Source organism: Triturus cristatus, chromosome 6, assembly GCF_964204655.1.
Source record: "Triturus cristatus chromosome 6, aTriCri1.1, whole genome shotgun sequence".
Lineage (NCBI taxonomy): Eukaryota > Metazoa > Chordata > Amphibia > Caudata > Salamandridae > Triturus > Triturus cristatus.
In genome coordinates this window covers 959383161-959403419 of record NC_140589.1, presented here as the reverse complement: position 1 = coordinate 959403419, position 20259 = coordinate 959383161, and positions in this window count along the sequence as shown.

Genomic DNA, 20259 nt, shown 5'->3' with positions numbered 1-20259 from the left:
TTTCCCTAAAACGTGAACACTACTTAGTGTGGTATGCACTTTTATAGACAGCATTTACCCTAAGTGATTTAGGGGCATATTATCAAGGGCCTTATCTCCGCTTCTTTGGCTTTTAAAGCCAAAGAAGCGGAGATAATGTTTTCGCCCTATTGCCAAGAGGCTGATAACATGCATTAGCGCATGTTAGCCGCCTTTTACCCGACGCCTCCCTTTGCATCTCTAATGAGATGCAAAGTGGGCGTCACTGGGCAGAACAACCTTGTAAATATCGCTGATGTGCACCTTGCGATATTCACAAGGAGGCCCAGGCATTTTTGCAGACGTTAGTTTTTGGCGAAAACCGCGGTTTTCGCCAAAAACTAACGTCTGCAAAAATGCTGACTTACCTATACTTTATATTGGAGGTGGATTATGCTGATACGACCACAGGGTCGTATCAGCAAGGTTATCGCCGTTTTCCATGGAACATCGCTGGAAAACCAGCGATGTTCCATGGAAAACAACGCTATCACTGGAATAATTATCGCCATTGAGCTATGCGTTGTTAATACAGCGCTAGCATGGCTATAATTATCAGCGATAGCCGGCGATGACAATTCTCACGCTAAGAACGGCCAGCGATAATTATCGCTGGCCGTTGATAATATGCCCCTTGCAGTGCTGGAAATCAAAACGAACAAATGGCAAACCAACTTCAAAGTGTCACTGAGCTAAGAGCCAGATGCTATTCACTTACTAAAGTTTCTAGTATATGTTTTTTAAAGATAGATCTGGAAATGTTCATCAGACAATTAAGAAGGAGGTTTTTGTTTACATGTGTGGTCCAAGAAACCTTTGGGATGCTGATGGCCTTCTCCTGTGTGCTTGCAAGAGAGTTCAAGCTAAGAAGCGCTCACAGTTTGGTGGTGGTAAAACGCCCCCCCACCCTCCTTGTAGGGGTCAGGCTCACTTGCTGCACTCACTATGTACCGTACGGGGGCTAGTCTAACAAAAATTGCCAGGACTGCTTTGGGTTCCTATTCGGGCCCTAACAGTACTTACCATACCATATGAATTGTGGTTCAGTAGACACTAAAATATGCATATTATTCCCCTTAATCTCTTAATAGGTGCTCTTTATTACACCCATTAAATAAGGTACCCAACATTATGGTTATTTATCTAGTGCAATAAAAAGGACCTGGAGTCCATCAAACTTGAAATCAGGGCATTAAGGTCTCATTGAAAGTTTGGAAGGACATAGATAGGTGGTTCAGCCACCCTGCCACACTTGCCTCATTTAGAGGTGGGGAACTCTGATGGATCACCCATGCAGCCTTCAAAGGAGGCAGACCATCCACCACAGGGTTGCCATCTTTCATGCTTTGGGAGGACTGCCTTATTTAGGGAGGTTCTTCTGATGCATACAAACAAGTCAAAGAAGAAAGGTGACAAGGCTGACGCACTTGGACAATTGTAAAGATAAAATGCACTCAACATCAGTACTTGCAGCGTGAACATGGGCAAGGAAGGGAAAACAAGCAACAATATTTTCTTTAAAGTGAAATTAAAAAAAGGTAGCAAATCACTTTTTATAAGCAGTTTTATGTATAATTGTACATTATGTGGCACTCCTAGAGAGTGGAGTTTTTTGCACATTACCAGAGGCTACTAGAGTTTACTGTCATAAACCCAGTTACTTACAAGCAATAATACACCACTATTGTGCCCTTTTACATAGAGTACCTCTGCTGCCTTGGGTGTGAGGTGGGTTTTCCAGGCCAGAGGCATTGTGTAACAATTGTGCCTACCCATAAGCTTGTGTGTTTGAGCTAGCCCATATGTTTTCTCAGGTCATTCTCAAGTTGGCAAAGATTGAAGATTTACTCATCTATTTTTCTATGGAAATTGGTTGGGAACAAATTCCAAATTGGTGGTGGTTTAGGGGAAAGAGTTCCACCATGGAAAACTGTTTTCCACGTGGAGGGAAAAGGTACAGTAAGATCAAATGCAATTTGTGTACACTATGCAAAATGAATGATGTGCTTACGTTTGTGTGTACTCCTATAAAACTGTAACCATTACAACTTTCCACAAGGACACCAGGGGCAGTATCATAAATATATGTGCTGACAAAATCAAAAAGTGCAATAGTTTTATTTAGAAATTGTGCTGTCTCCAATGCATATGCTAACTCTGTCTTGTACAAGGTATTGCTTGATGTAAAGACAGCACAGCTCAGGTAGGAGTGTGGCCCACAGCTCTTTGTTTCCCAGCGGGGCTGTCTGCCCGTGCAGTTATGGAGTTGGTACCAGTGGTTAATTTGTAAAAATATAAGTGCTGGGGCTCTCATCAGGAGGCAGCTTGCACCAGCACATTTCTCCTGTAACGCAGCCTAAAACAGAGCCAACTATTAACCAGAAAGTGGGGAGAGGATGTGGCTTAATGGCCGGAGCTGCCGCCTTTGGAGCTGGGGAACCAGGTTTGAGTCTTGGCATCGGCTCAACATCCTGTGATTCAGGGCAAATCAGTTAATCTCCGTGCCTACCAAAAAAGAGTGGGAAACTATAGCACCGGTGTTATTGATGAAGTGCCGGTGCTGAGCACCAGAAACCACTGGCTCAAATTAAGCACTGGCTCTTGCATGCTCTTTGGACAGTGCTTTGAGAATTCCAAAAATGTGTTAACCGACAACCAAATATAGGCCTAGGCCTTCTGGTTTAGATTTACAAATTTTTGTGAATGGATCCCAAGTGTATTTTTCATACAGGGTGGTTGCAGGAATATACTCATCCCCAAATAACACGAGAACGTCCTTAAGGTCACTTATAGAACCTTTGCAGAAAATTCTTCAAAACTCCTGAAATTGTATCATAGCAGAAATTAACAGAACACATTACCCAGGAGCGTAGCTTAGTCAATAATGTTAGGCGGGTTTGAGGCTGAGTTCTCCTAACAAGCAACCTGGCGTACCCAACTAAAAATGGTAGGACGGGCTGGTGGCACTGGATGGAGGCGACGGTTATAGTGCCAATATCGGCAACACTCATCACCCCTCATGCAGCATCATCACCAATAAATAATCAGACAAGACACTGTTTTCGTGGAGAAAATTGCTGCAGGTTTATTAGCATACCAAATATGCCAACATGGTGGGTTATCTTACAGGCGATCCAAAGGCAAGCTGCCCCTCGCGGCCTACCACCTGATGGGCCAACTTGCATCGTGGCCTTAGCCAATCGGTGCTTAGCGGTTATGGTGAGGCTATAGCCCCTCCCACTTCCGGTGAACCGTCGGTCCACCCTATTACTCGCACCCCCCCGTACGAGGGGCAGAGCGTTTAAGTGACCCCCGGTTGTACAGGTTTCCAACCGCCCGTAGGACAGACAGGGCGCCGTCGCACCTCAGGGTCCACCGCAAAGACTTCCTGGGGATATTAGGTCTCACCACCCTTTATGCTCCTGAAGAGGGTACCCCTGAGTCCCTTTCTGCCTCTGGAGCGCGTCAGTGGTGAGGAACAAAGAGACCGCTAGGTGGGCGGGGGAGGAACTTATACCTCTCCCCTTTCCCCACTTGGCTCGGAAATGACAAGCGGGACCCCAACGGGGTCTCGCGACGCTGGGCTGTCCTGTGTGCCATCCTGTGGCACTAAAGGGGCCGCCCTCTTAGGATGTCCCCTTCGTGGACGTCGGGCAGCCCACAGGGGTCTCAGTTTTCAGTTATTTGGAAAAGTAAGGGTAGCCAATGTAGGACCTCTGTGGGACAGTCTGGACTATGTTGTTCACACTAGTCCAGTTGCTCCTCAGAGGGCAGAGAGGCCAGGAGAGCTGGCTAGCATAAACCCAGACCTACCATCAGTAGATCATGCTCAATATGGGCAGCGAGAACAGGTCTTTTAGTACTCATGTTGCAGATGCATGAAGTCTGGATGCCTTTTTTGCACACTGTCAGGCACTGAGAGAAGTCCAAACTGCCTGCAGTCTCTTTTATAAAGCTTTAACTCGTGAACACTCACCCATATTCATATGATGTAAAGAAAACCACAGAAGCACAACAAATGACAAAATAGCAAATAACTTAAGGGATTGCAAAAGGAAGTTAAAATGAAATGTAAACTGGGGCTGCTGTTCACTTTCTGGATTACCTCAAGGCTTTCTAAGGTCTTTGTTGTGAATTCAAGCATTATTTTTGCCCTAAATGACGTGAATTCAGGACCCGATAGGGACTAATTTCAAAGTTCTTAATTACTCCTGCAATCTGAGGCCTGGCAGGACCGACCTATTTAAAGACCTGTAGGTGGCACACTGGTATGGAATAAGTGACAGGAAGGGTCCCAGTCAGATCCATGCCCTCGACTCTGCCTGTGCCTCCCAAACACCTTCGTAGGTCTCCCTGCAGTTTCAGACCGAGTCTTGGCACTGGGCAAGCTCCTAAAATCTCAAACCAGATGCCTGGCTCTGGCTCATCTTGAGTTCCTCATGGACCCTTGAGCCCAAAATGAGCTGAGCGTTTATGTGGCGTCTGCCTGTTACCAAATCCCAACCCCATGCACCAAGATTTATGAACAACACAGTGACCTTTGATGTAAAATGGGTGAGAAAAACAGATGCACTGAATGATCAAAGGATTGGCAGGGTACCTATCTAGTAGTTGAATTGACAATGAGAAGCCAGAAAATCTGGGGTCAATCCCAGCTTCCACACTTGAACAAATTATGTGATCCTAGACAAATATCTTATTTCTCAGAGCATCCTATTTTCTCATTAGCTCAAATGAGAGTACACTCAAATAAATAAGTTCAGTAAGCGTTCTGTATAAAACCCTAATGTTTAATGGACTGTGATGTCTATATCAAGAATCTGAGCCACGTATAGGGTATACGTGATAACTGAATTGTCTCTGATTTCAGTAGTGGATTGCCATTAGGGTAGGACAGAGGCATCAATATTTCTAAGTTTGTGTTTCAAAACTATTACTTCAAATAATTGCCTCTTAATTCAGTGATATAATTGGAATTACTAAGATGAAACACACCTACATGGTAAAGAAATACACTTTTTTTTAAAGTGACTTTACCAAATTTGTACATGTTGTTTGTTGCATGATTTACATGCCAAATATTTTTTCACGTCTAGGCGCGTGCACAGGGTTTTAGAGCCAAGCCCCACCCTTGGCTCGCCTCTCCCTGTTAATATGTTGGCTTACCGACCTCTACCCATCCTTCACCCGCGGTGAGGTCACTGTTGCTAGCCGATCTGACTGACACAGCCAGACCAAGACCGACCAAGTGATTATTAAGGGGGGGGGGCACTACATGCACCCCCCCACCCAGGGGCATAGCTTCATGGGGGGTGTTTGGGGTGTTACACCGCCCTACTAAATGTATTTTCTGATGAGTAGTTGAGTGCTGGTGCTTTCAGTCAGGTATGGTGGGGTGTCTGTCGGATTTCACCAGGGATTCTTGCATGGACGCACTGACAAAAAAAACACACACTATCGCTCAGCTCTGTTTTGAAAGTCCTAAAAAACGTTGATTATTATACAAAATATTGCGTTTATCTCACGTATTACTCATACCACTCCGCATTGCTCTCCTGTTCTCCTGCCCCTTAAGCCCCACTCATGCGCCCTGTTTGTATATAATGTATTTTAACAGTGTATGACAGCGTGCTTGTTGGAAAATCTGAAGCTCACACCCCCCCAATCATACTTCTCCTATCCCCGAAGCTCCGTCCCTGAGATTACAGCTGTATAAGAATGGGTTTAGAACACATTTGTCTTGGTCCTTTCATGCATAGATTAGGACAAAGGTCTGTACCTTGAGCCCCCCCCCCCCCCCAGTCCTGTATCTATGCATACAGGACCACATCTCTCCTATCCTGCAAATGTCCTTCTGGCTTCCTGTGCCCAGACACAGCACATTCAAGTCTCTCTACTTAGCCCACCGGCCTATCCAACACATCAGACCCACTTTTCTCCAAATACATCCCTGATGATACTTTCAAATAAGGATCCTCCGTTTCACACTGGCACCACTCGTGGTCATCCCTAATTTCAGGAGAACATACCTTGGAGGGACAGCCATCTCTTAGCAGACAGCAAGCTTTGGAACACCGTATTAGCAAGTATAAAGATTATCCATGGCAGATTGTAATTTAAAAGGTTGTAAAAGCCAGGTTGTTCCAAAACAGATAGCTCATAAATGCTCAGCTAATCATAGAGAAGGAAGTTATATTTAATATTAATGTTGCCTTACCCTATCCATCCCTCACTTTTATGCTGTATTCAAGATGCGAGTGCAGTTACAAAACCTGGGGCAAATTTACAAGGGGATGTCGCCAACAGAAAATCACTTTTAGTGATGTTCTTGTGGCAATATGCTCTTCTCCATATTTACATAGCAGCATTAAGACATTTTTTGTGGCTTAACACCTCCTTGTAAATAAGGCCCCTTTACATGCATCACTTAGCCTGAAAGGGGCGTGCAGTGGGTGTTGCTGTGGGCGTTCAACTGCAACAACCATTGCTTTTGATGCTGCCCCAGGTTTACAAGGATGTGTGAAAAAATCTAACACCAAGCAAGAGCAGGCATTAGAATGGCAAAATGAGGAGAAATATTTTGACTTCTCCTTCTGCAGCTTCTTACCCAACGACCCGAAGGTGATATGTAGACCCAAATGTGACTCTCTCTCTCTCAAATCTCTCTGTTTCACCCCAGGATTAGACATGGCAACAATTTTGCAGCAACACATTGGGATCATCCCTCTAAATACCATGCATGATTCCCAAACTCTTCCCACATATCAGTCTTTAAACTCACTCTCTCCCAGCCGTGCATGATTAGCAGACTAGCCCCTCATTCGACGATGGTAAGTATGCACAAATGTGAATCTATCGCTCTTATATCTCTCTGCTTCATTTCATGCGTAAGTAATGCCAGCAGATTAGAGTGGGTTGCCAGCACCCGGGGCAAGGCAAGTATTGCACTCCCTATACTATTCCCCGTTGGCACTTCCTAGTGCAAAATGTTGAAAAAAATGGTACTATGAATTTTTTTCTGTCAAAATGTTGCACCCCCCTAAGAATTTTGCATCTGGGGCAACTGACCCTGTGACCCCACACGCTACACCACTGAGAAGTGCAACATATTCACCAGAATACATTTCGAGCACATTGGCCGCCCATGCAGGTAAGAGCGGAGGGGCAGGTGGAAGTGAAAATAAATAAATAATACCACTTATCTTGCGCTCGCCGCATCGCCGAGCGCAAGGTAAGTGGTTTTATTTATCTATTTATTTTATTTTCACTATTCCGTCATTGGTCACTTCCACACACCCCACCCCACCCCACCCGCCCCGCCCTGCCCCACCATGCTTACCTGCATGGGCCTCCACTGTTCGAGCCCTCCTAAAAACCTTATGCACAACACCCAATCTCTTTGCATATTGGCCACCCTATAACGGATACTATACCAATCATGCCCAAGAAGACCGTAGCCTCTTACTCAACCGCTCGGAGCACAATTTTGAGACTTGTCAGGATTATAAATCAATACATAAAATGTATTTCTGGACATGGGGATGATTTTAAAAAAAAGGAGAACTTCCTTTGTTCCTTTGGTCCTGATGAAAACTTTTGGGTTCAGTGAACCGACTAAAATGAGCTTGGGCCAATAGCTTTACTCTTTTGTTTTGCACCATTTCTTTTTTTATTGCATCATTTTATCATTTAATTGCAACATGTAGCAGACTTCAGACTGACCATTACCGACCATGAGAGTAATACAATTATACATGAAGAACAAGGGAAGAGATTTCGTTTTCACCAGAGCTGTCACATTAGCTTATGAGCCTCGACTTTACTCTTTTTCTGTTTGCTGAAAATAATTATTCCTGTTTTCTCTGTGATTGTCTGTGTTGCTATTGCCCATAACCACTAATTACTAACCACTAACACCATTGTTGTAAAACTTGTACATCTGACTCCCTTTCTCTTGGTTTTTCTAATTTGCAATATTCATTTTTCTGTATATATTAATCTGAAAAGGACAGTTTATGAGTTGAATCTCAATATTTTGCTTATTTGATGTGATACATTTACCCTGGTTTTTCACTGCTCGTTTTAAAGACTATTGTCACTATTGTGAGTTTCAGCTCTTGTGAAAGTGGCATATTATTCTATACTCCTGGTCCCTATTTTGTGTCCTAGACCTCTCCTGTTACTATTTCATCTACTTGAATGATGTACAGGTTAGCGAGGAGCTGTGCCAAGACCCTCCTTCTTCCTTACACCCTCAATGTTGAGGTTTAAAGAGGCAGTGGCCTGATCCACTATGAATTTAGATAATTTTGAGATTTAAATCCAGGCACTGCCCTTTGATCCCTGCCTACACTGAAACCATAGTTAACACCTATTCATATTAGCTTCTCCCAACCCAGGCCTGGAGACAGGCCAGTAATAGCCTTCCAGTTTTAAACCCAGTCCAGTATACATGAAGGTACTGTCCTTCTGTTAAAAGGTACTACCACTAGGTGACACCACAATACAAGACAAGGTCAGAAAGCTCTCTACAGTGGCGTAACGATAACTGAGGAGGCCCCCCTGCAAGGTACGTGGAGGGTCCCCCTCTGGACTCCATCAGGAGCTCTGCGGCTGAAGTGCTGTGCTGAGGGGGCCCCCTGGAGCATGCCCCTCCCCGCACTGCGGGGGCTGCAGGGACGTGTGTTACGCCCCTGGCTCTCTATAGTAGAAAAAGGAAAGCACCCCAACAGTAAGTGGCATTTCCCTGAAAATCCTTTCACGGTTCTTGACTGAATGACACAGCTTTTTGTATGATGAATGCTTTATTTTATTTTTTATACAGAGAGGGAATATAAAATGTACCTGCTGCTTCAATTGTCTGTTCTCTTCCTCCATGGCTTAACACTTCATAAAAAATAAAAGTATCAACACATTACAATTTGTCACAAAACAATATCTGTCAACGTTACTCAACGAAAGCAATAATTAAATATTTAACTCGCATTAATCTGAACACAGAGGGGCAGATTTACGAGCCCCTTGCGCCACTTTTGCACCGCTGTTGCGTCACTTCTGTGACGCAGCGGCGGCGTAAACCATGCGCCACGTTGCACTCTATTTACAACGTGACGCAACTAGGGAGATGCGTTACGTTGTAAAGTCCTGCGCCACATGAAACCTGCATCAGGTTTCATGTGGGCGTTCCGGCTCGGGGGGGGGGGGGGCGTTCCGGCGCAGTAAAGCCTCGGATAAGTGCTAGAGTGAAATCTACAAAATCTACAAGATTTCACTCAGTCACTTTTCTGACGCCGCTGCGTCAAAACCTTGCGCTTGCTTGAAGCAGGCGTAAGGCGTGATGCACCACGTTATGTATGGGCCACGAGCATTGCTGGAGTTGCGTCGCGCCACCCTTCCGACAGGAGATCGCATCTGTTTATCCTTGCGCTGCATAGTAAATGCGGCGCATCTGTGGTGGAGCAAGGGTAAACTTGCGTGACGCATCTTACCTGGCGCATCCCTGCTGATTTGCAGGGATGCGCCAGTCGTCATAAATCTGCCCCAGAATTTTATAGTTAGCAAAGGGTTTTAGGAAGAGTCAGAGTCACATACATCCAAGTTTTAATGATGCTTCTTAGTAAGCTTTACAGAGGAAGGTAAATTAAGAAGGGGTGGTTGGTGATCACCGAAAGTGGTTTGATGTAAACACCTACCTCAGATTGTAGAGAGCAAGGGAGTAGAGTAAACAATCTAAATTTCCTTCATCGGATAGGTGAGATTATCCCACAATTCAGGGGCTCATTTATTAAACAATGACGCAGCGTAGCGCTGAAAGCCATTTTGCTGTGCCGAGCTGTGTCATTTTAAAAGCTTAGGGAGGCCTGGTATTAACACCACTATGAGGCATCCGTGTGCTTTCCCCTCCACAGGGGCAAAATGGGGTACCTGTGTTGCGGGGCTGATTGTTTTTGTGCAGGAAGGGAGAACGAGAGAAATACTTTTCTTACTCCTCGTTTTTTCCTCTTTCTATGCATGCTGCATTTTGCAGCAGGCATAGAAAAAGGAAAATGCCATCAATAATTGTTCTGGTGCCTGAGATAAGGACTACCCTCATGTACAGTGGCCAGAGCTCAGGGACCAGAGATCAACATCTGCACAAACGACTTGCTTTTCAGTCTTATGGCCAATTAGCTTAAAAAACGTATTGGTCATCAATAACACCATTTCTCAGCCTTATGATAGAATCTATTGAACCTTGATCAAATTTCAAGAATAGTTGGATGACATCAGCTTCAAAAGAATGATTATAGCCAGAGGATCAGATCAATGTATTAAGGGGCTGCACATGTGAGTTTAAAAGAAAAGGGACAAAGCTGAACCCTTGGGAACACTGCAACATAGTGTGATCTCCTGAGATGAAAATGTTGACATCACAGTAGACTGAGGTCTGTTCTTCAAGAAGGAGATAAAACAGATAGTGCCTGCCCTCTAAATCTCACTCTATTGTGGATTTTCTCAGTCAAAGGCTGACTACAGGACTAGCATAGGCCACTGGCAACAACAAAAGTTAAAACATATGTCTTTAATTAAAATTTAAATTTCCAAAAAGGAAGTGCCCTAGGGTCTGATGTACTAACCTCAGGTCACACTCAAGTTGATATTTTTACACATCACAGGTCTTTGACCCGGGCTTTAGTTTGAGATGCAACTGATTTACAAATCAGTCACATCAGAATATGACTATTTGCAGGAGATTGCAATAACTCCTGGCTTATTACTATGCATGAGGCATTAGGCATCCACTTTACATTAAGAGGGCAGTGGCTGCTTTTGAAAATTAAAGTCTGCATGCAGGCAATTACATCATGGTGGAGCATGCACTGGCGTCCTTAACCACTGTCTGCAACCCAAAGGGCTTGGAGGACAATTCACAAGGTGGTACAGCTTTCACCTGTGAATCAGATACCACCCTATATACCAATAGACGTATTTACAAGCCCCTTGCGCTGACGGTGTGCGACATTTTGTGACGCACCGGCGATGCATTTTGGTGCTCCATATTCACAAGGCCCTGCGTGGCTTTTCATGTCCTTATAAATACGTACCCTCTTCACGCAGCACTTTGGTTGAATCTGGGCGTTCTACGGGTGTTGCTGTGGATGTTCCCACGCAACACCCATGCATTCAGCCTTGTTCCCAGATTTACAAGGTTTCGTAAACTTGGGAATGTGTCAGAATCCTATGCCTCCCCATGGGAAGCATAAAGAGGTGCAATGAGGAGAAATACTTTTATTTCTCCTCGTTTTTCCTCTTTCTGCTTGTGCTGCATTCTGCAGCATGTATAGAAAGAGGAAAACACATCTTCTGATTGTTTTTAAACAGGAAGGGGCACCAATCATACCCGCAACGCAGGCACCCTTGCACCATGGTGCAAGGGTGCCTGTGTTGGCGCATTGGCAGCCAATTGTGCGCCAACACAGGGGAAAGTACAGGGATCCGTCATATTGTTGTAAATATGACGGATCCCTGTGTCCTGAAAGTAACGCAGCACAGCGCAGCCAAATGGCTCACAGCACCATGATGCGTTACTTTCTGTTGGTATCTATTTAAAGATTTTGAACCGCATTTGCAGTTTTCAACCATTGATACATTTATTGTGACCCATAAGTGGGAGGGGCATCATACATGCCAACTCGTCTCGTAGATTTGTAGTGAGTTCCAAAAGACACTTGGTGATTCGGAAAGCCTTTTCTGACTCTCAAGTGCCTTTGTTAAGTTGGAAAGAGTATCTTTGCTATATTGCAACCCACTATTTTGGGGGTGCAGACCTTGTGATATTGCAAATAGCAGACTTTGTGGTTCCAAAAGAGTTTTGCACACCAAGCCTCTACTGGACTACTGGGGCCTACATTAAATGTCGCTCTATACCTTGTTTTGAGGTTGAAATGAAAGTTGAAAAGTCTTATATAGTTTTAAGTTCCAATAAAACACACAATAGTATTAATCACAAGACGATCCAAATAAAGTAAAGCATCTTTATACACGACTTTTGTAAATTAACATTAGTAATACTAAAACATTGTGTAGATACATGCTTGGATGAGCAGAGTTCCAGCAGACTCTGTATTAGGCCCTAGCCCTACAAGCTCTTCCTTAAACAGATTAAAATGAAGTAAGCTATAAAAGCCCTCGGAGCATATCATCAAGGGCTGGTGAAATAATTATCGCCGTTTTCGGACGAAAAGCAGCGATAATTATATTGCATTATTTGCAAGGACACGCTAGCGCGTTTCCTTGATTCAGCTCCTGTTTTGTTCACGATTCTCTTTGCATCTCTAATGAGATGCAAAGGAGGTGTGTCTAACAAAACACCATGGGAAAATATCGCTACCCCAGCTTCGTGATATCATCAACGAGGGGTAGCGATATTTTAAATCCCGTTAACTATGCCTTAAGGCAGGAATTTAACGTCTGTTAAATTCCTGAGTAAGGCATAGCTAACATGGGAGGTGGATTATGGTGATACGACCACAGGGTCGTATCACCAAGGCTATCTCCATTTTGGGTGCAACATCGCTGGTTTTCCAGCGATGTTGGCCCAGTTCCCTGGAATATTGTTGCCCTGGAGTAACGCGTTGTTAATAACGCGTTACCAGGGCGATACATTCCTGCGATAGACGGCGATAAATAAACAAGCGCTAGGCTAGGACGCTTATCTCTTTACTCTTGAAATAAAGAAGAGTATTATACTTTCATCACCGTCTCATGGCACTTCATTACACGCACTTTGCGTTTATTTATCGCCGTCCTAGTAAATATGCCCCCTCGTGTTTATACCATGCGTAGAGGCTTACATTCATTCAGATAATGGTTCTAAGACAATGTAATGTAAAACATTTGCACAATTTAAAGGAATTGAAAAAATTCCTTAAACATACAGAGCTTCCCTTGAAAACAATTCATTTAACTTTAGAAGACAAAAAACACATAAGGTGGACATTGCTCTTTTGATGATTAAGCAGCGCCATTTCTTTCTCTTTCTTGTTTTTTTTGGCAGCAGCAGAGACACCCAGGACCATTACTTGGTACAAATAAACGGCAATAAATTTACATGAAGCGAAAACACATTGTGGTTGAGGTTCACAAAGGGAAAAGGCATTTCAAAATCAATGAAAGAGAAATCCCCTAATATATATGGATTTCATTGCCACAAACATCCAACTTTAAATGTCATTACCCCGGTTATTCATTTTTAATCTATAACTTTGTAAATGTAAGCTGACTTCAGGACTTACCAGAAATCCGCGTTAAATGAAGTATGAACGGAAGCAACAGAATGTTAGTAATGTTTCCAAGAGTTTCAGAATGCTTCCTTATGACATCATCACGTCAGCTCCTGTTTGTGTTACTATGGAGACGAATACTTATTTTCGAGGGACATTTTGTAATGAATTGATTGTTGCACCTGCAGGGACAGTGGTTTAGGCTGATTTGCTGTTGAGGGCCACTTGTGTGGTGGTCTCTTCTTATCAAGAAAAACAAATGTGTATTAGGAATTTTAAGACATTAGACGGACAGGTGGTAGGGGTGACGTCATTTAAAGAACGGTGGAGTAGAACATCGACCGTAAATCCGTGGGTGTTCCGTTCTGCCACATTTCTTGTTCCCACACCGCGTTCAGAAATGGAGGAACCGCTGAGTTGTGCTGTCCCTGTTGTTGGAAATTCATTGACAGCAGACAATTCACCACAAGTCTTCTTTATAGCGTCAAAAGGCCTTTCTTATTGATGGTGGGCCTACTGATGGAGGCATGGTGAGGAAAACAAATAGTCAATGACCACCCAACGTGCTGAGCGAGTTGACATGAGGCAAGGTCCACTCGCCATTAGGGGGGATATTTATGAAAAAATCATACAGCAGCATCAAGTCACTCTGCTACTTGATAGGGAAAGGGCGGTAATGTACTGTATTTAACATACTGAGGCGCATTCCTGTCTTTTGCCTGCGCTGGCTCACAATGTTCAGCCTAGCGCCAACGTTGCGTTGTATGCAGGACTGTTTTTGTGCAGGAAGGGACAACTTCCTGCACAAAAACGATCCTGAGAGTCATTTTTCCTTTTCTATTTGCGTTGCAGAATACAGCACACATAGAAAGAGGAAGTAACAACAAGAAATACAGATATTTCTCCCAGTTACGCCTCACCTGCGAAGATGTAGCATTTTGACACATTCCCAGGCCTACTAGTAATGGTAAATCCATGGGTGGATGCGTGGGAACACCCACGCACCACCCATGGAACGCCTCCTGGGACAAAGTAACACAACGCAATGATTTGCCCTGGGTTGCGTTATTCTAGATTTGTCAAGGCACGCAAGGCCATGCATGGTGGTCTTTGTAGTAAGGCGAGGAGACAATGTACATATAAGTAATTTATTAAAAGAGTAAGATAACTCTAGGGGGAACAAGCAAGTGCCAGGGAACCCGACATATCATATTCAGATCCAGTACAAAGATGAATCGACACTCTAGAACTAAACATGAAAGAACTAACAAGTATGACATACTGCAATTCTATAACCCTCGCGCAAGCACGAGCAGTTAAAGGAAAATATACAAGGAATACAATAAAGAATACACTACAGTCTTGCATTTCTTGAAAATTCTAACATAAGAGTGGTGTCGCTCTTGCGCCCCGTTGCGTGGTGCAAAGGCGACACCGCTCTTTAATAAATATGCTTCTAAATGTTTGTTGGAAGTGTTACCACTTTGTCAGTTGGAACAGTTTCTGCAAAAAATCCACAAAGATCCCGCGGGCGCATCTAAATTCTGTAGGCGAGCGGCAGCGTGGCAGAAACCATGCCTCTGTTCCACTTGCGGAAAGGAGTGCTTGCCCACAAAGCTCCATATGAGCTCCAGAATCGGTATAAGCTGCAGTACCCATTTCATTAACACTTCTGTGAGCAAAGTTCGGAAAAAAATTCTATAATAACAGAAGCAACTAACAACCCAACCTAAAATGGCAAAAAAAACAGTATTCACCAAATCATATCTGTTGTTCCTGAGGCCATAGTTCGCTATCGCTGCTGCATTCTCAGATGCATTCATTTATTATTGTCCTTCATTTCTAGATGACAGCTGGTATTTAGTGATAATACTTTCAGTGTGTTTTATAGTTACACCAGTCAGTGTATCCCACAGTTTTATAAAGAATTTTTTTTATGGTGTCCCTGCAATTATTAAATAATTTTGCACATTTTGTGGTTGGTCTTTGTGAGGTCGATTGTTTGCCATTTTTATCCAGCTATAATAATCTGTCTGTAGGACCTGGGCCATTTGCAGGGTCATTCCTAAACTTTTTGTACTCTTCCTGTATTTTTCTGAGCATCTTTTTGTTGGCTTTACGACTCCGGGCGCTTTACCACTGCTAAACAGTCTAAAGTGGATGGGCTCTCTCCTTTAAACATGGTAAGATTGGTTTGCACTTGTTTGGCATATTTAGTTTACTTGTAAGTCCCTTGTGCAGTGGTATCCCCCCCACCAGGTCCTGTAAATTAAATGCTACTAGTGGGCCTGCAGCTCTGCTTGTGCCACCTACAGATGTAGCCTTTCACATCTCTCAGGCCTGCCACTGCGGAGCCTGCATGTGCAGTTTACTCTCACATTGAGTTGGCATTTAAAGTTACTTGCCAAGCATGAAACTCCCCTTTTACTACATATAGGACACCCCTAGGTTAGGCCTTAGCTGTGTAAGTAAACAATAGGATATGTGCCTTTATTGTGTGTCATGTCCAGGCAGAGACAAACAGCCTATTTGGTTTCTCACTGCTGTGAGGCCTACTTCTCTCATGGGCTAAAATTGGGAATTCCGTTAAAGGTACTGAAATGGTAATGCTTGGTCTGAAAGGGGTAGTGCAGCAATGGTTGGTATGTTTGGAATAGTAGTGATTAATCCAGTTTATTGATGTATGTGGATTTGTCATTACTATTGTAGAAATGCCTAAGTGGGATGGGTATGCCCAGACGTGGGTCACTTGCTCACTGTGCCACTGGATTCAAGCTAGCCTGGCTGAAGAAGAGTGACATACCCTGAAACCGGTCTCAGGATGCTTGTTTCCGGTCCAGGGAGGACCTGGCCTGGCAGTTCGGTCTGGACTGTGCCCATGGGGCACAGGATCAAGACTGATTTGCATATGGCTGGGTCCAAACTGGGGTGGCGTAGTGGTCAAAAGAACGATGGATTTAACCCAGATCTTTTGACTGGGGAAGAATGTTTGCATTGTCAGCATTACATCCATCATTTGTTTGCTGTAACACTTTTCGCCCTAAGTTGGATGGGTATGCCCAGATGTGGGTCCCTTGCTCACTGTGCCACTGGATTCAAGCTAGCCTGGCTGAAGAAGGGTGACATACCCTGAAACCGGTCTCAGGATGCTTGTTTCCGGTCCAGGGAGGCGTTGTGGGCAAAAGAACGATAGATTTAACCCAGATCTTTTGACTGGAGAGAATGTTTGCATTGTCGGCATTCCGTCCATCATTTATTTTCCGTAACACTTTTAGAAAGGGGGCATTTCTTTGTGCCTATAACTCTATGCGCTTTGCAGCCTGACTCCAATCAACGTCTAGGGCAGAGTAACAGCTACTCTTTGTGCATACTTTCCAGACAGCCATCACACAGAGAGGGTTGGGCGTGGCAGGATTGCATCCTCATTCATCTGTATACTGAATTGTCCTTCTGGGCTCGGAGAGAGGGAGGCGGGGCGCACTTACATTTGTATGGGCTGTGTCCTGACCTCACAGAAGGGGCTTGTTTATCCCCTACTGTATGTCTGGAACCATGGCTGAGTTGAAATGGGGTGTTGTGCACTTCTAGGGTTTCTTTTGAATTTCCCACGGACCAAAGACATTTTGAGTATAAGAACAGGGGCTCTGACCCCTTGTTTTTAGATACTGCATAGAGTTGTAACCAGATGCTGTTGGCTCTACAGACTGCTCATTGCCAGAAGGAACGGTTCTGCTGCCAGGAAGAACCGCCATGGGACTCACTTGTTTATTGTGCTGACCTATGACCTGCTGGGCTACTTGAAGGTCTGCCACGTTACTACAAGCACCCTGGTGTGCTGGCCTGCTGCTTATTACCTGCTCTTGTGCCTTCAGTTGGTCCCCTGTGACCAGTGACTGCCCAGAATTGGCACTGGGACTCTGAGTCCGGCCCCTCCACTCACCCGCAACTAGCACTTAGAGGGTGCTTAATGGGGGATTTGATTTTAGCCTTTGATCTGTCCTGAGGACTAGAGCGTGGTAATCACTTCATGGCTCTCATTTCCCCTTGTTCCAACATTAGCATGCGGTGAGCGCTGCATCTGACCTGCCAGTGCTCGGTGAGCACTGTGGTCACCAGCACGTGTGAGGTGCTCTGCGCCCCAACCCTGCCTGCCTCTCCGAGGGTCCTGCCTGCCCATCACCTTGAGCATCTACCTAGCATTGTCCTACCCCTCCAAGCAAAATACATTCTTCATGTGTTTTGTGAGAGTCTGCCTGGCACTGGACTCCCAACCCCTGTCTATCTGACAGAGCATGATGTCCTCCCAGTCAAAAAGTGGCATCACCAGGGTCATTCCTGGGGTGTTCTGACCTCAGAGCTGGCACCTGGCCCACAGGATCTCTTACTTCGGTACTGCTTCCCCCTCTCATCCCTCCATCTGGACTTCTGCAACCTCCTCTCCGGAGTGGAACTGCCTGACACCAGAGCAGATGGGACACTTGTGCCAGCTGTGCCTCCAAGTCCTACTGACACTATGGGGTAACCCTCAGTAAATGGTCTCCCTGTACAGATTAGGCCCCCCTCCTGGTGTGCTTCTTGGGAACCATGAGGCTCAGTGACTGGGTTTTGGGCATCCTGGGCCTCTGCCCGCCCCAACCTCTCATACCCTGAGAAGGGACATGGGACGCTCTACCCATCCCACTACACTGGGACTTATCTGGGCTACTGGGAACATCCCGCCTCACTCAGTTGGGGGAAACGTGGGCCACTCCCTTTAGGATCACTCCCAATGCTTTTCCAGACCCTCTGGCACTCATCAAAAGGTCTGCCTCCTCTGTAAGTTCCCTGGGGTGAGATAACTTACACTCTAACAGGTGTTGGCAAAGCCCTGGAAAACAGCAACAGTGCATGTGCTCTCTGACAATTAGATTGTACAGACCTTCAAAATTGTTTGCTGTGCTACACTTCACCCATCCATCTAGTGCTTTGCAACAATCCTCCACTAACACCCCCCAAAGACTGGTGTGACAGCTTCCTGCTGCCCCTGAATCTCAAGCTATGCTCTTCAGGGGTGAAGCTATTTCTGCTTATCAATGTTTCTTTCATGGGGAGATACCTCTGCCTGTCACTCCCTTCTAGGGCCAGTAGGGAATCCCACCCATCCTCTGGAATATAACTCCCCAGGTCAAGATCCCAATCCTCCTCAGGGATCCTGCGCACTAGCAGAACTTCCTCTTACTCCTGCAACCACAGACATATGTCATCCCCTCCTTGAAGCTAGGTACCAGGTATGTGGGTAGGGTTACAAACACTAGATTCATAACTTCTGCCACCACTGGACTCCACTTGCAGTGCTGGTGAGTTCAGAACTCCTAAACTACGCTCATGGGCTAACTATGACACAAGAGCTAGTTTCTCTCTGGCGAAGGCCGTCTCCAACTCTGCCACCATCTCCTGAACTAAGGCTCTTTCCACCTCAGCCTTTCTCTCCTCCACAGCCAGCTGCAACCTCAGGTACCTCTCCTCAAGTCTATCTCTGAGCTCCTCAGGGGATAGGGAATGAGAGATGACAATGCTCCTGGCACTAGACCCAGCAAGGTACTCCCTATCCATGGGGTTCTCTCTATCTACTGGCGTCCCTGCCCTGCCATTATCTCCCTCCTGCTTAGTCTCGTCAGGGTCACTGCCCTCTAGGGGTGCAAATTGGGAACCCTCCCAGTCAGAATCCTCACTAATTTCAGGATCCTCCTCAGGGTCTCCCCTACTACCACTATCAAGCACCAGGTTCTCTCTAACGCTGCTACCTAGCGGCTTCTTTCAAAGTAGAATAGGGTTGTCTGAAGAGCCCACTTAATGTATTCCCCACTCACTGCGAGCCCCCTCTTCCTGCAGCATCTCTTCAACTCCTCCTCAGTGTGCTCCGACAGGTCGTCTTCATCATAGATGAACCCCGTTTTGGCAAGGTACAAAAACACAATTGCAGCAGTAAGATTCCCTGGTGCAAGAAAACAAGACAGAGAGCAAGCAATAAAAATGACCAATGAAAGAATCAGGAAGAAAAACGCGTGATGGTCAAACTGCAGAGTCCGTAGTACAACAATGAGTCACCATGGTATCACGCAAACGCAAGTCCTCTCCTCACCGCTGATCACCAGTGTTAGAATTGGGATTTCTGGTTGGCGAGGGTATGCACCTAAGTCAGGTAAAACTCACCACTCTTGTCAGGGCAAGTAAGTTACACACCAAAGATAACCTGTGCTCACCCCCAGGGTAGCTTGCTAAGAGCTGTCAGTCTTATCCCAGAAGCAATGTGTAAAGTGTTTGCGCAACACACACAAGCAACGCAATAAAGACACAACAAAAGGAGACTCCACACAATGTTATATAAAATTTTGAGTATATTCTACATAAACCATAGACCAAGATGACGTAAACCAGTGCTTATTTTCCCAACTAGGCAATTGTCAAAAAACTCACAATGCATGCAATAAAAGAACGACTGTTATGTGCAAAACATCATGATAGAAAACATTACATTGCATATTATGCAGCCCCTAAATAGTACTGGTTATCCTGTCAGTGCAAGGGTAAAATGACATATATCATCACATCACGGTATATAATGCAAGACATATAGATTTACCAGAGCATCCCCAGGTACACATCAATACCATACATATCTCCATAGCATTATAGAGCACAGTGCTCTTGTGATCCTATTATACACTATGCAGTAATGTGGCACTAAAAACAAAGTGTAGGGTCAGAAGTATCAATGCTTCTACTACATGGAATGTGGAAAATGGTAGTTCTTTTGTAATTTCCCTATTGCTGTAGTTCCCAACAGGTGGTCCCCATCAAGGACTCCCCCCTTGTATACCGACAGGGAACTGGCCAGCACGGGTGCCCCCTTGTTCATCCCAATCAGAGGAGACGGGCACCCACAGAAGCGGTCCACAGGGAGGCCTCATTGGCCCCCCGCATACAGAGAAAACACCAA